We start from the raw sequence: 11,420 nt of genomic DNA on the forward strand, positions 1-11,420 counted from the left end.
GTATTGTATACTTATTGTGTTAGGACGTACCAAGAATATTATTATACATATATACAATCACAGAATTAACCAAGATTATAATATTTTGTTATACTACTGATAACATGTCCAAATATATATAGGATATAGGAAAAATTAACAAGGATATGGTTCATATAGTTTTTATAATATAAATTTCGTCCATACAAAGTTAATTTTAGCAGATTTTGTTTTGCTCGTCAAATATTCATTACAACTCCGTTTAAAGTTAATCAAATTGCTATGGATTCATTAAGAAGTAAATTTTACAAAACCAATTCGAAAAGTTCATCCCAAGTAGCAATTTTTAGAGCTTTACCCTCTTTTTGTGTCGGTGGACAGATTTGAAAAAATCCCGGCATCCACCCAATATATGATTTTTGATAAAATACTTCCACTTTTTCTAAAATCATGAAAAAAATACTGGTAGTCTTATTTACATATATTAACATATTTCCAAAGTCTTAGCCTCGAACTCAAAGTCTAAGATAGGTTTTTAATTCCCAACCCAAAACAGCCCGCTTTTTACCGAATGGAGATTAAAGGATATATGTTAAGTTTCAAGGTGTTCTTCATATGTACAAGTTATAAGTTCTTATATTAACTTAATATAACATCATAATACATATAAATAAGTGTTATTAGAGTTTAAGTTAGAAAGATTAGATTAGTTTTTCAAACAAGCTTGGTGTTCACCAAAACAAGTTCTAGTTTTTACAAGTTTTATAAGTATAATAAGATAGCAACTATACAAGAAATTGAACAAGGACTTTGAGAAGCATTTTACCTTGATTATGAAGAGGAAATTTTCTGAGATTAAAGTATAATATTAGAGCATTCAAGTGTGTGTTTTTAGTTTAAGAAAATGTGGAGTAAAAATGAGTTAAAATGGTCCTTATTTATAAGCTTATAATTTTGGCTTTTAGTGAAAATATCTAAGATAAGTTAAATTGTATTAAGTCATGCATAACATATTAAATTGATTAGGTCATGGATGACATATTACACAAATAATTGCAGATTTCTATTGGTATATTCCAATAGTAAATACTTCTAGAAGCTGTTTATTACGGGTAAAAATACAGTATGAATGCGAGTAGAATTCTTTGAGGAAATTGAACAAAAATACGAGTATAGCTATCCTTTATATGTATTGGTATATTATAAAGTGTATTCAATACTTGTAAGGATGTATTTACACTCGTAATACATTATATGTAAATACATTTAAACATAAGTTAATTACGTCGTTTAAATAGTAATATATATATTGTTTGAAAACTCTTTAAATTAGTAGTATGAAAATATATATATATAATACTTTGTTAATATACTTAATGAGATATTTAATTATCATATTTTCAAGTTAAATATATATAAATCCATATATATACACAATAATTAAACAATTAAACAATTAAATCAAGTTATGACGTTCATGAATCGTCGGAATAACAGGGTGACCAAAAGTTTGTGTAAAACTCTTTTCGGAGGTTCAAGATTTATTAAAATTCATTGCTTATCAAGTCGGAATTATATAAAGATTAAGTTTAAATTTGGTCGAAAATTTCCGGGTCGTCACAGTACCTACCCGTTAAAGAAATTTCGTCCCGAAATTTGATCGAGATCGTCATGGCTAACAATAAGAATGTTATTATGACGAATATAAGTTGATTCATAGGGTTTTATCATGATTGAGAAATATGGATAAAATAATTCGATTACTCGAAACGTATGAGTGAAGCTATCGTAAAAGAGTGAAATGAGAAAATAGGGATTCGTCTTATCTTTTGATGTCATCACGGTTGATCTTCGGATTAAAAAAAATCTTTGTAATCTATATAAGATTTGATTCTTCGGCGATTAAGGAAATTATGATCATCTTCGATTTAATGCACTAATCTGTCTCGATTTCTCTGTCGGATATTTTACTATAAATCAACCTCCTACGTTTCCTTATTTCCACATCTCCCATCTTTTATACTTTCTTCCTTTCTTCGTACTTCCAAAACATTCGTCAATATGCTCCATCCAATTTTAATTCTTGATATATTCTTGACTATCACATCTGTCATTCTTCTTTTTCATCTTCCACCAGAGGAATCAGTTAATTTCTACTATGCTCTTGGGTTTATAGTGTTCTTAGTTTTCCCGTGTCTTTATATTGCTATACGCATCGATAGACACGGTTTGTAATTTCTGCGTTGTCATCGTGCTTATATTTTTTTCTTATATTTTGGAGTTTCATGCTTCCGTCTTCTTTTCCTGACTTCAAGTCAAGCGAATAATGGTCTAGAATTCATAGATATTAAATTCGGAATGAACATAGCTAATGCTCTAAGAGAGAAATTGTAATAGCACAATTTGACTTGTGAAATTACCAGAATCCAAAGGAAAAGATAGAACAATCAATAGAATATGTTCTTGATATGTCTAGAGATTAGATTGAATGTAAGAGTCATGTAACATAGCACATGATGACGTTATGGTCTGTGAATCATTACGTTCCATTTAGAAACTCAGCATGACTTACTGTAATATAATCACATTGATCAAGTGTCATTATATTATACTAACTCATGCTTCAGTTCCCAACATTACTTTAAAAACATTCATACTTTACACTAAGAGGTTTCAGATATTTAGAAACTAAAACAGTTTTCTTTTTGATGTGATACAGATAACGCGAAGGAATAAATGATTTCAGATAAGAATGGTTATGAAAATATCTTCAGAAATATGAAGGATATTTATAATGGAAGATACGATGATATCTTAGAATATTTAAGATAAGAGGATGATGAAGAATATTGTCCGTAAGGGTTTTAGAGTAAGGAGCAAGGTATTTGCTAAGGATTTTAGCAGACACCGAATCATTTGAATTCTTTGAAAGTAGATTTAGTCCTTGTGATTTGTCCACAGCCTCCTCAGGGTTTGCTCAATCCGTTTTCCAGTTCCAAAACTTCTCTTTTTCTGTGCTTTGCTAACACAATATTCTTTATCATCAACTTTTGACTGTTATGGTTGTCTATAGTTTCTGCTGCTTCATTCAGCTTTTTCAAAACTTCATAGTACTGATTCGTAGGCTGAAGTGCTATTCTGGATTTCAGAATTATAATTCCAGGAAATAACTTTATATGTATATGCAGAAATGATGTGAGATTCAAGAATAATTATTGATGCTTCCTAGGGTTTGGTATGACAATTATTGTTTCAAGATGTAGATGGGTACATGACAAGGTTTTATAGTGATCTTTCAGAGAGATTTAAGTCAAAGAGCAATAAAGTTGTTGGTAAGCTTACTACTAATGTGGTGGAATATAAAAGGTTCCCCTGTAACGATTGCGAAAAGACAACGTATATATCAAGGTTATAATAAGGCTACTCCGAATGAAAAGTCAAAGTTGTCTTTTTGGAGCTGTGATAAAATTCGCTATTTTGAAAAGGGATTGTAAAGTTATTTTGGGTAATAATAATGCTAAAGGATCTGACACGGATACGTGTTGAACCTTTGCTTAGGTTCAAGTGTCCTCCGAATGCATATCCATATGCATATATTCTTCGTATGTATCATGTGATTGGTTCATTCTCTCGATTGTTCCTTAGTTGAGATGTTTTCAAGAATTTTGAAGGGTTTAGATGCAGGTTGTCATCTTCAATATCAATATAATGAATTCGTCGTGAATCTTGAATGATACGAATATCTTTATGAGTTCTGTGAATGAAAGTGATGTTCTAGTATAGTTTGAATTTAAAGTATGATTTTGAAGGATGTAGGAATTTAAGATTGATGGCACTTCTTAAATCTTGACTTGAATTTTGATCTGTCAAAATCAGAATATGTAATTGAATTGGTATAGAAAATGGTTGTCTTGAATTTTGTGAAATGATGTATATTGCTATGAAAGGAGAGAGTATAATTAACGATTGTCGAAACATCATTGAAAATGTACAGTGTAATATAATAATGTGAACTTAAGTATTTCTCGGGTATTACCTACCCATTAAAATAAAATTTCACAAGTAATATTTTGTACAAAAGAATTTTTATTACAGTCTTTATGAAAATATATGTATGTATATTTTCTTCAGATGTAATATGGATTTAATGAGTTAATATTATATTAATCTCATTTGGTTTACAGTTGGAACTAGAAATGAATAATCCCTAAAACTTTAGAGATTACATAATCGTCGCGAAATATTTCTTCAACGTAAATGAAATAATGAATTAATACTTCATCACTCATTATTATTGGTATCCCTCAGTGCCTGCGGTGCGTATGATGTTGATGCTCGTAATGCGGCTTGCGATGTTGAGGCTTGTGATGTTGTTGGTAATGCTGTTGCTGGTGCTGGTAGTGGTTTGATGTGAGTATAGATGATGAGAATTTGTTTTGTTTTGTATTGTGAAAGAAGATGTTTAAAGTTTCTTGAATAAAAAGAGAGGTCAAGAGCTTTATAAAGGGAATGAAATGATGTAGGATGCACTTGCTAATGAAGTTTTGCTTTTCATGATAGTAATTTTTTTTTATACTAAATAATTCACCATGCAAGATACGGAGTAAAGGTCGGATAGCCTCAATAATATTAGTAATATTATACTCATTGCGGCATATCCTAGAAAGGAGAGAGAAAATGGTGTTACGAACGGGTTCGCCGGTAAGTGCCTCATGTTCTTCACCAAGAGGGCAATGTGGTGGATGGAAGGGATCACCTTCTTCTTGTCTTCAATGATTAAGTAGACTACGAACCCATCCTCAATTCATCCAAAATAGATGATGGCTAATTGGTTGATCCATTCCGGTCATACTGCTTTCGGAGCTCGAGTGAAATTCCATATCGGAATTCGAGGGACTTGAACTAGTGGAGAGTTCCATTTCGTAAGATTGAATAATGGATTTTTCGATATGAAATGATTTCCGGCTATCGGATGGTATTCTAATTACATAGAATATCTATATATATAGAGCAAAAGATTTCATAGATTACGGAGGAATTTACGGAATATGTTAGACAAAGTTTACAGTAACAGATACGCTAAGATATGAATTAGCATATACGCTAAAATATGAACTTTGTCTATACACTGTTTATACAATCAATGCAGTAAGATGTGTCTAGACTAAAAATGATAAGCATGTAATTTTCTAAGGGTGATAAGCAGATGATTTCCGACTAGAAATGATAAGCGAAACTTTTGACATGCAGTTAAGGTCGAAGTCCAGACTCACTAATGCATCTTAATAACTATCCGTTAGACACACTAATGCAACACATGGTTCGCTAAGACCACCGCTCTGATACCAACAGAAACGACCCGTCCATATTACTATAAACGCAATACGTTCTCATTGGTCCCATAACGAGGTATTTGACCTCTATATGATACGTTTTAGAAAATATTGCATTCGTTTCATAAAAATCACATCATTATTATACATAATGCATGTTTTAAACAAGTGGGCGATTATTTAAGAAATAATCTCCAAAATACATCGGTTTCCAAATACTACACACGTGACGTAACAGTTGAATATAATACATGACAAAGGTTTTATTGAATGCAACACTTTATTTAAATAAAAGTATGAGACTCCATGCACAGCTTGCTCAGATAATGCAATAGCTGAAGACTTTCTTAAGGACCTGAGAATAAACATGCGTAAACAGTCAACACAAAGGTTGGTGAGATATATAGGTTTATCATCGATATAAATATAGACCACAAGATTTCATAGTTATAAATATATGTACACTCGCAAGTGTATAAAAGTATTCTATAAGTTCTTGAGCGCTTCGGTAACCATACTTAACCATTAATGTGGCATATTCCCTTTATTATGAAATCTCCCTACACTGTACCAAGTGTAGTAAAAACGAAGTACTATGCAACCGTTTACGATACTAGAGCTACTAGCCCGGTTGGGGTTGTCAAACCCGATAGATCTATCAATAGGATTCGCGTATACATGTTCTTACAACATATAAATATTAGTTACCAAGCTATTATGGAAGATATGCAAAGTGGTACAACTCAACGTAGAATATATTTTAAGTACTTGTGTCTATGGCGTAAAACATAAAATGCATGTATTCTCATCCCAAAATATTTGTAGACTTTAAAAATGGGACTATATACTCACAGTAGTAAAAGTATATTAATAATAAGTTTTCAACTTATTAAAAATATGACCGTCGTTCTTGGACTCACGAACCTATAACAATAATAACGATTCAGATAATAATACGACATATGAATAAAATAAAGCAAGTTCATAGAATACTTATATAATAATTTTTAACATTTTATGTTAGTAGTCCATTGTTAGTAATCCTTTGTTAGTAGTCCAAAATAGTCCGAAAAGTCCAACAGTCCAATAATCGGTATATATATATATATAATCTTAGAATTACCCCACGACGTATTGTATACGTATTGTCTTTGCATCAACCCAGAGACGTATTGTCTATGTATTATCTCAGAATTAACTAAGACGTATTGTGTACGTATTGTCTTAGGATTTATCAAAATGTATGTTATACTTATTGTGTTAGGACGTACCAAGAATATTATTATACATATATACAATCACAGAATTAACCAAGATTATAATATTTTGTTATACTACTAATAACATGTCCAAATATATATAGGATATAGGAAAAGTTAACAAGGATATGGTTAATATAGTTTTTATAATATAAATTTCGTCCATACAACGTTAATTTTAGCAGATTTTGTTTTGCTCGCCAAATATTCATTATAACTCCGTTTAAAGTGAATCAAATTGCTATGGATTCATTAAGAAGTAAATTTTACAAAACCAATTCGAAAAGCTCATCCCAAGTAGTATTTTTTTAGAGCTTTACCCTCTTTTTGTGTCGGTGGACAGATTTGGAAAAATCCCGGTATCCACCCAATATATGATTTTTGATAAAATAATTCCACTTTGTCTAAAATTATGAAAAAGATACTGGAAGTCTTATTTACATATATTAACATATTTCCAAAGTCTTAGCCTCGAACTCAAAGTCTAAGATAGGTTTTTAATTCCCAACCTAAAACAGCCCGCTTTTTACCGAATGGAGATTAAAGGATATATGTTAAGTTTCAAGGTGTTCTTCATATGTACAAGTTATAAGTTCTTATATTAACTTAATATAAAATCATAATACATATAAATAAGTGTTATTAGAGTTAAGTTAGAAAGATTAGATTAGTTTTTCAAACAAGCTTGGTGTTCACCAAAACAAGTTCTAGTTTTTACAAGTTTTATAAGTATAATAAGATAGCAACTATACAAGGAATTGAACAAGGATTTTGAGAAGTATTTTACCTTGATTATGAAGAGGAAATTTGCTGAGATTAAAGTATGATATGAGAGCATTCAAGTGTGTGTTTTTAATTTAAGAAAATGTGGAGTAAAAATGAGTTAAAATGGTCCTTATTTATAAGCTTATAATTTTGGCTTTTAGTGAAAATATCTAAGATAAGTTAAATTGTATTAAGTCATGCATGACATATTAAATTGATTACGTCATGGATGACATATTACACAAATAATTACAGATTTCTATTGGTATATACCAATAGTAAATACTTCTAGAAGCTGTTTATTACGGGTAAAAGTACCGTATGAATGCGAGTAGAATTCTTTATGGAAATTAAACAAAAATACGAGTATAGCTATCATTTATATGTATTGGTATATTATAAAGTGTATTCAATACTTGTAAGGATGTATTTACACTCGTAATGCATTATATGTAAATACATTTTAACATAAGCTAATTACGTCGTTTAAATAGTAATATATATATTGTTTGAAAACTCTTTAAATTAGTAGTATGAAAATATATATATAATACTTTGTTAATATACTTAATGAGATATTTAATTATCATATTTTCAAGTTAAATATATATAAATCCATATATATACACAATAATTAAACAATTAAACAATTAAATTAAGTTATAACGTTCGTGAATCGTCAGAATAAAAGGGTGGCCAAAAGCTTATGTAAAACTCTTTTCGGAGGTTCAAGATTTATTAAAATTCATTGCTTATCAATTCGGAATTATATAAAGATTAAGTTTAAATTTGGTCAGAAATTTCTGGGTCGTCACAAAGATCTATTTGAAATTCAACGGATCGGTGTGGAGGTAGTCCCGGTAATTCTTTCGGAAATACATCGGGAAATTTTTTTGCGATGGGAACATCACTGATGTCCTTTTCTTCGGTATTGATTTTCTCGATGTGTGCTAGAACAGCATAGCAACCTTTTCTTATTAGTTTCTACGCCTTCAAATTACTAATAAGATTTAGCTTCGCATTGCTCTTTTCTCCGTACACCATTAAGGGTTTTCCTTTTTCTCGTACAATGTGAATTGCATTTTTATAACAAACGATCTCTGCTTTCACTTCTCCCAACCAGTCCATGCCGATTATCACATCAAAACTCCCTAATTCTACTAGTATCAAATTAATCTTAAACGTTTCGGTAACCAGTTTAATTTCTCGATTTCGACATATATTATCTGCTGAAATTAATTTGCCGTTGGCTAATTCGAGTAAAAATTTATTATCCAAAGGCGTCACTGGACAACTTAATTTAGCACAAAAATCCCTACTCATATAGCTCCTATCCGCACCCGAATCAAATAAAACATAAGCAGGTTTATTGTCAATAAGAAACGTACCCGTAGCAAGCTCCAGGTCTTCCTGCACTTCTGCCGCATTAATATTGAAAACTCTTCTGCGGCCTTGCCGATTAATATTCCCCTGATTTGGGCACGTAGTTTTGAAGTGGCCCTTCTTCCCGCATCCGAAACAAACAATGTGGGCGTTATTTGTTCCTCCAGTCGTTGGTCCAAAAGTTTCACACTTCGTCGCACCATGACCCGGTCTTTTACATTTGGTACATACAACCTTACAGTATTTATCTGGATGATATCCATCACACCTATAGCATGAAGTTTTCTGATTGTTGTCGCCATTGTTGTTATTGAGATTGTTGTTGGAATTGTTGTTGTTGTTATTGGGGCGTTTGTTGTAATTATTTTTGTTGGGACGTTTATTGTAGTAGTTGTTGGGATTGCAATTGTTGTTGTTGCGGTTGATGTTGTGGTTATTGGGATAGTTGTTGCAATTATGGTTGTGATTGTTGTTGATGTATTGGTGACTCTTGTCACTGGTTTCTTCCCACTTTCTCTTGACTTGCTTCGTTTTGGCCTCTTCGGCCGCCTGCTCTTTAATCCTACTCTCAATTTAGTTCACTAGTTTGTGAGCCATTCGACTTGCCTTTTGTATGGAGGCGGGCTCGTGTGAACTCACATCTTCTTGAATCCTTTTTGGTATCCCTTTTACAAATGCGTCGATCTTCTCTTCTTCGTCTTCGAACGCTGTGGGACATAATAGGCACAACTCTGTGAATCGTCGTTCGTACGTGGTGATATCGAAACCTTGCGTTCGTAATCCTCTAAGCTCTACCTTGAGCTTATTGACCTCATTTCTGGGATGATACTGCTCGTTCATCAAGTGCTTGAATGCTGACCACGGTAGTGTGTAAGCAACATCTTGTCCTACCTGCTCGAGATAGGTATTCCACCATGTTAACGCATTACCTGTGAAGGTATGCATAGCGTACTTTACTTTGTCTTCTTCAGTACATTTACTTATGGAAAACACCGATTCAACCTTCTCGGTCCACCGTTTCAATCCGATTGGACCCTCAGTTCCATCAAATTCCAAAGGTTTACAGGCAGTGAATTCTTTGTAGGAGCATCCTACACGATTTATAGTGGCGTTAGATCCATTGTTAGTTTCAGAGTTATTGTTGTTATTTCGCATTGCAGCCTGCACTGCGGCTACATTTGCAGCAAGGAAAACACGGAAGTCTTCCTCGATCATATTCAGAGTATTTCGAGTAGTCGGTGCCATTTCCTTCAAAAATAATCAAATGAATCAAGTTAATCATACAGAATATTAAGAGTAGTTAATAGTATTTCGTAGCATGATATGAACTCATTTATAAAAGCTTTTTCTTCATATTAGCGTTTTATAATTTATAATTCGGGTAGTACCTACCCGTTAAGTTCATACTTAGCAGCTAATATACAATTCAACTACTACAATTCTATATGAAAAACTGATAATAATATTTCGAGCTCAAACTTTTATACAATATTTTACAAACGTATAATACCGCAATTTTACAATAGCATGAAATATAGCACACAATAACTTTGATACAAGGTAGTTGCGAAGACAATTCCAGTTAATACGCAAGTCGTTAAGCAAAGGCAATAAAAACACGTAATTCATAGGTCCAGAAACAGGTCATACATTCTGGTTTTACTAATATTATTTCCCATCTTTGGTCTTGTGGAAAATAACCGTTGTGGCCGTTGGCTAGGCAGCATGTTGTAACGTCGTCAAAAGGAAGAGGGCTACGTAATGCCCAACAGCCCTGTAACAATCTAAAAACCTTGTTTCTCACCCCAACTACTGAATCCGTCACTTGTGGGAATGTTTTATTTAACAGTTGTAATCCGATGTTCTTTTTCTCAATTTGGTGAGAAGCGAACATTACTAATCCGTAAGCATAACATGCTTCTTTAAATTGCCTTTTTGAAGCTCTTTCTAATGCACAAAGTCCTATGTTAGGATAGGTTGAGTCAAAATAGGTTCTCAACCTGTAGCGTAAAAATTGCATCAGGGTTTCCCGCACTAAATGCCTTAAAGAAAACTCGGCGTAACTTAAAGTCTCTCCAATGTGATATACCCCATCTTTCAAAGGAAAGCCTCTTATAAACTAAGGCATGCCTGGAATGTCTTTCAAATGTTCGACAAACTAATTTCGCCGTAAATAATTGTGCTGATGAATTCTGCCCAACTCTAGACAAGATTTCATCAATCATATCCCCTGGTAGGTCTTCTAAAATTTTTAGTTGTCTATCCTTAACGTCCATTTTTGTTTTTATACTGTAAAATAAACAAGGATTAGATTCGTAAAAGATAATTAACAAACAATACAAGCAATTTTTACATATATCTTAAAAGTACAAGCACACAATATTACATATATTACACAGCATGATTACAACTCTTTATTCCGACTCACTCATTTCTTCTTCTTCGGACTTGATTCGTTTGGCTAATTTCCTAGGGATACATGGTGATCCTCTAATATGAGCCGTCAGTTTCACAAATGGTTTAGAAAAACTTGGTGGCCTAGATGTTCTCGGATTATTGTTAAAATCTAAGAAATACGGGCGTTGTACGATAAACAATAAGTTCATCAGGGTCGGAATCAGGTTTCTCTATTTTGATGCCCTTTCCCTTATTATTCTCTTTTTCCTTATTAAATTGAGGGGGTAATTTCTATAACATCCTC

This window comes from Rutidosis leptorrhynchoides, chromosome 2 (genome assembly GCF_046630445.1).
Source record: "Rutidosis leptorrhynchoides isolate AG116_Rl617_1_P2 chromosome 2, CSIRO_AGI_Rlap_v1, whole genome shotgun sequence".
Taxonomy (NCBI): Eukaryota; Viridiplantae; Streptophyta; class Magnoliopsida; order Asterales; family Asteraceae; genus Rutidosis; species Rutidosis leptorrhynchoides.